A 6439-nucleotide genomic window follows, 5' to 3' on the forward strand; every position below is an offset into this window, starting at 1 on the left:
TTAATTCAAGAAACTTGAAAAATACCCTTCTGAATGCACTTTAAAACACTTGGTTTCTGAGCCAAAACCAATAAATTAGGTCTTCTTTATTCCTTATTTTTATAATAATTCAGTTCTTTATTTGAAACATATTGTATAATAATACATATAAGGACAACATTTATAATAATCATCTTAAAAATTAGATAACCAGCAAATGTGACCACATAATGAATACTCCTAGAGATAATGATGCCTTATCACTAGGATCCAAGAACAAGTAATAATCAATTTCTCCAGAGTCAAATGATTGGCAGATGCATCATAATGATAAAAATCAATATTTTAATACAACACTGGGAACCATTATTATTATTATTATTTTTACCAATTTAGTTCATGTTTCCAAAATAGCTTAATTTTAAACACTAAAATCAAAATCATGGAAAATAAGAGGGGACTAAATCTCCCTAAGTGATGGAGCACTCATCTTTTTTTTTTTTTTTTTTGCCCAGACCAAAAACAAAAACAAATAACAAACAAATAAAGAAAAACTCCCCAGCTCCCCCTCCACCCAGGAGCTAATCCATTTTCCACACTCATTATCATTCAGATGAGTCTTTTGTAAGACAAAGATGGCGGCATAGCTTTTTTCAGTGTCTGAGAACGCCTTTCTTATTGGGATTTTACTAATAAAGAGGACCCTCTGGATCTAATTAAGAGATTTTTCACCTGCCATCATTCATTCATTCAGTTCACAAACATTTATGGAACACGTGCAATGTTCATAGCACAACGTTAAATACCGTATTACACCAGGAGTTATGCCCCAATGGGCCAATCAAAAAACTACACTCTTAATTAATCTTATGATTTTTAATGATTTAATTCTTTCATTCAACAGTGCCTTATTAACGACCAAGTGCTAGGCTAGGCACTGGTGCTGACAAAGTGAACTGACAATCTCTGCTTTCACGCGCTCATAATCTGATGGGGGAGGCAGATACGTAAACAAGTAGTTACTGTGCGATCGAGGTCCCACCATAACAGGTTTGTGATGATGTAACGGAGACTCTGCAAGTGTGTGCAAGTGTGTATTTGTGTGCATGTGTAACTAGAGGGAAGTAGGAGAAGAGTCAGAGAAGGTCTCCTGGACGAGGTGACACTTGATTTGAGTCTTGAAGGGCAAGAATTTCCCAGCAGAGGCAGAGGCGGATACTGCAGGCATAGCAAAGAGCCTCAGGAAACAGTTGTGGGAAGGCACGTCATACCTGGGGAACTGCAGTCAGGTGGGGCTGGGAGGATGTGGGGCTACCTGGAGGGGAAGTTGAACAGAGATGGAACAAGAGGATCATGTTGAGTGTTATTTAGGCTGACTCATATGAACTTGCCAATATAAGATGATGCTGACTTAAAAAACAAGTAATTTGATACAGTTGAAATATATTTCAAGGTAACATGATAATGGTGAATAAACATTAGTATTACAGAAAAAACCAAAGAAACTTTTTGGCCAAAACCCAATAAATAACTACATGAATGGAACCTACTACAGTTTCCATTGTTATTTACATTTCCCACTTCTTCATATCCTGATTAGAACTGACTTTTCCTAAATACTTGTAACCGATGTTACCAACAGCGGGAAAATTTCCAAAATATATAAATGGCTCACACAACTCAGAAGTAAAAACCTAAATAACTCAATAAAAAAACAGGCAGAAGACCTAAATAGACATTTCTGCAAAGAAGACATATAAGTGGCCAATAGGCACAGGAAAAGATGTTCAACATCATTAATTATCAGAGAAATGCAAATTAAAGCCACAATGAAGTATCACACCAGTCAGAACGGTCAATACTGAAAGTCTACAGATAACAAATGCTGGAGAGGGTGTGATGAAAAGTGAATCTTCCCTCTCACATTGTTGGTGGGAATGTAAATTGGTACAGGGACTATGGGGAACAGTATGGAGGCTCTGTAAAAAATTAAAAATAGTTTTATTAATACCATATGATTCACTTCTGGGCATATATCCAGAAAAAACCTCTAATTCGCAAAAATACATGCACACCAATATTCATAGCGATGTTATTTACAATAGTCAAGACCTGGAAGTAACCTAAATGTCCATTGACAGATGAATGGGTAAAGAAGATATGGTAGATATACATTGTACAGTGAAATATTACTCATCAAAGAATGAAACAGTGTCATTTGCAGCAACATGGATGGAGCTAGAGATTATCACACTAAGTGATTAGATCAGAAAGAGGAAGACAACTATGATATCACTTATCTGTGGACTCTAAAAAATGATAGAAATGAACTTATTTACAAAACAGAAACAGACTCAGAGACATAGAAACTAAATTTATGGGTATCAAAGGGGAAAGGGGGTGGGGGGAGGATAAATTAGGAGTTTGGGATTAATGAATATGCATTCTTGCGCCTCGTACAGATAAACAACAAGGTCCTACTATATCGCACAGGGAACTATATTCGACAGCCTGTAATAAACCACAGTGGAAAAGAAAGTAGTGAATCACTTTGCTGTACACCAGAAACTAACACAACAATGTAAATCAACTCTACTTCAATTTAAAAAAAAAATTTGAAAAAGAAATGACTTTTTAAAAGCAAGACTATTACCTGAGTGTGGGAATGAGAATCCAAGATGACATGCAGTTAAGGGGTCTTGGCCACTAAAGTTAGTGAAAGTGGGGCTGGGAAAATGAAATCAGCAGGCCTGCAAGGGGAGGAGAGTTTAGATAATAACGATAACACAATTCTGCCCTTCACTGAACACCAAAATATGCCAGCCACTGGACTAAGTCCTTCACACGTGTTACCTCCAGTCCTCTTAACACTCCACGGTGTCTCTTTCTTCACCCATTTCTCTGTGCATGGGATTTTTCAGGCAAGAGGACTGGCATGGGTTGTCATTTCCTTCTCCAGGGGATCTTCCTGACTCAGAGATCAAACCCAGGTCTCCTGCATTGCAGGCAGACGCTTTACCCTCTGAGCCACCAGGGAAGCCCTTCACATAAGGGAACTCAAAGGGTCTGAGAGGCTAGGCACCACTCTTCTAGTATGTGGCAGAGCCAGGGTATATACCTATCATTTTATGCTTCCCTTCAAGGAGACATAATGGGAGTGACTGCAGGTAAAATTAGAAATGACCATCTGACCACCAAATTCAGACTTAAATTGAAGAAAGCAGGGAAAACCACTAGACCATTCAGGTATGACCTAAATCAAACCCTTATGATTATACAGTGGAAGTGAGAAATAGATTTAAGGGCCTTTATCTGATAGATAGAGTGCCTGATGAGCTATGGAATGAGGTTTGTAACATTGTACAGGAGACAGGGATCAAGACCATTCCCATGGAAAAGAAATGCAAACAAGCAAAATGGCTGTCTGGGGAGGCCTGAAAAGAAGAGAAGCAAAAAGCAAAGGAGAAAAGGAAAGATATAAGCATCTGAATGCAGAGTTCCAAAGAATAGCAAGAAGAGATAAGAAAGCCTTCTTCAGCAATCAATGCAAAGAAATAGAGGAAAAGAACAGAATGGGAAAGACTAGAGATCTCTTCAAGAAAATTAGAGATACCAAGGGAACATTTCATGCAAAGATGGGCTCGATAAAGGACAGAAACAGTATGGACCTAACAGAAGCAGAAGATATTAAGAAGAGGTGGCAAGAATACACAGAGAAACTGTACAAAAAAGATCTTCATGACCTGGATAATCACGATGGTGTGATCACTCATCTAGAGCCAGACATCTTGGAATGTGAAGTCAAGTGGGCCTTAGAAAGCATCACTACGAACAAAGCTAGTGGAAGTGATGGAATTCCAGTTGAGCTGTTTCAAATCCTGGAAGATGATGCTGTGAAAGTGCTTCACTCAACATGCCAGCAAATTTGGAAAACACAGCAGTGGCCACAGGACTGGAAAAGGTCAGTTTTCATTCCAATCCCAAAGAAAGGCAATTGCAAAGAACGCTCAAACTACTGCACAATTGCACTCATCTCACATGCTAGTAAAGTAATGCTTATAATTCTCCAAGCCAGGCTTCAGCAGTATGTGAACTGTGAACTTCCTGATATTCAAGCTGGTTTTAGAAAAGGCAGAGGAACCAGAGATCAAATTGCCAACATCCGCTGGATCATGGATAAAGCAAGAGAGTTCCAGAAAAACATCTATTTCTGCTTTATTGACTATGCCAAAGCCTTTGACTGTGGATCACAATAAACTGTGGAAAATTCTGAGAGAGATGGGAATACCAGACCACCTGACCTGCCTCTTGAGAAATCTGTATGCAGGTCAGGAAGCAGCAGTTAGAACTGGACATGGAACAACAGACTGGTTCCAAATAGGAAAAGGAGTGTGTCAAGGCTGTATATTGTCACCCTGCTTATTTAACTTATATGCAGAGTACATCATGAGAAACGCTGGGCTGGAAGAAGCACTAGCTGGAATCAAATTGCCAGGAGATATATCAATAACCTCAGATATGCAGATGACACCACCCTTATGGCAGAAAGTGAAGAGGAACTACAAAGCCTCTTGATGAAAGTGAAAGTGGAGAGTGAAAAAGTTGGCTTAAAGCTGAACATTCAGAAAACGAAGATCATGGCATCCGGTCCCATCACTTCATGGCAAATAGACGGGGAAACAGTGGAAACAGTGTCAGATTTTATTTTTTTGGGCTCCCAAATCACTGCAGATGGTGACTGCAGCCATGAAATTAAAAGATGCTTACTCCTTGGAAGAAAAGTTATGACCAACCTAGATAGCATATTCAAAAGCAGAGACATTACTTTACTGACTAAGGTCCGTCTAGTCAAGGCTATGGTTTTTCCTGTGGTCATATATGGATGTGAGAGTTGGACTGTGAAGAAGGCTGAGCACCGAAGAATTGATGCTTTTGAAGTGTGGTGTTGGAGAAGACTCTTGAGAGTCCCTTGGACTGCAAGGAGATCCAATCAGTCCATTCTGAAGGAGATCAGCCCTGGGTGTTCTTTGGAAGGAATGATGCTAAAGCTGAAACTCCAGTACTTTGGCCACCTCATGCAAAGAGTTGACTCATTGGAAAAGACTCTGATGCTGGGAGGGATTGTGGGCAGGAGGAGAAGGGGACGACAGAGGATGAGATGGCTGGATGGCACCACTGACTCAATGGACGTGAGTCTGAGTGAACTCCAGGAGTTGGTGATGGACAGGGAGGCCTGGCGTGCTGCGATTCATGGGGTCGCAAAGAGTCGGACACGACTGAGTGACTGAACTGAACTGATCTGACCACTAGCTCGTGTTTAAAAGTTATTTCCCAGAAGTAGAAAGACCAGAAAATGTGTGTAGCCCCATGCATCAGTTCAATACCAGAAGTTCTTGATTTTTAATTTTCATGGTTTTCGTTTTAGAAAGGTAGGAAGGGAGAAAGAGAGGGTGCAGGAGATTTGGTAACATGGGGAAAAAAGTGAAGACAGGATGCTGTTTCCAACCTTCCTGGCAAGCAAGCAGCTGGCTCTATAACTTAATTCTGTTTACTGTTCGAGGACAGAGCACAACCTGTTTAGTGAAATCCTTCCCAACGACAGCTAAAGAGCGAGGCAGAGAAACTGTGTGGACATCGTATAATGAAAACATTTTTCTTGATTTGTTCCCCATAATATGTGCATAGGAAGGAATCTATAGTCACAAAAGTGCAACATCGAAATCTGAAACATGTTAGTGAGGGAGTGTGCTTAGCCAGGAGGCTTTAGACCATGTTCTCATCACTTCGGGATGGTGGTCCAGAGCTGCTGCCGTTCCCCGCAGCCCTGTCATCCTGAGGCCACCCAGCGCCCTCACACACGCAGGGGGAACAATGCCCTGGGTGCCCATGTGGTCCACAGTCACAAGGTCTCATCTATTATCCAAGTGGCCTATTCTAGAAACCATCTTCTGGGTGTGTCTTTCCATTTGTTTCTTCTGTCCCTCATGCTGCGAGTGATGACAAGGGTCATTTCTAGTGAATATTGTGAACAGTGCACTTAAAGTGGCCTTTCCAACTGAGAAGCAGCTATTCAGAGTCTGGATTTTTAAACAGATTTCTCCAAAAGAAGTGGGTGTATTTCCTGAACGTTCATACTTTTGAATTTAGACTTAGGTGTCTGTGGCTCTCTGAGTCTTAGTTATTTTCATAAGGAACATGATGTTGTTAAGTGTCTGAAAAAGAAAATAACTCTAGGGTTATTTTGCAGAGGCAAAAGAGAATATCGATTTTTAGTAGGATGAAATATATAATTAGTCTTGCCAACGGAAAACACTACAATAAATACACAAACCAGTGGGCAGAGTCTCTTCTCTCTTCTAGCAATTACCTGAGTAAGCTGTACCAAACTATAAAATGCTTCCTGAAGAAAATATTTTCTTGATGACTGGATTGATTTTTAAAATTTATAAAATATTAAATT

Source organism: Capricornis sumatraensis, chromosome 7 (assembly GCF_032405125.1).
Source record: "Capricornis sumatraensis isolate serow.1 chromosome 7, serow.2, whole genome shotgun sequence".
Lineage (NCBI taxonomy): Eukaryota > Metazoa > Chordata > Mammalia > Artiodactyla > Bovidae > Capricornis > Capricornis sumatraensis.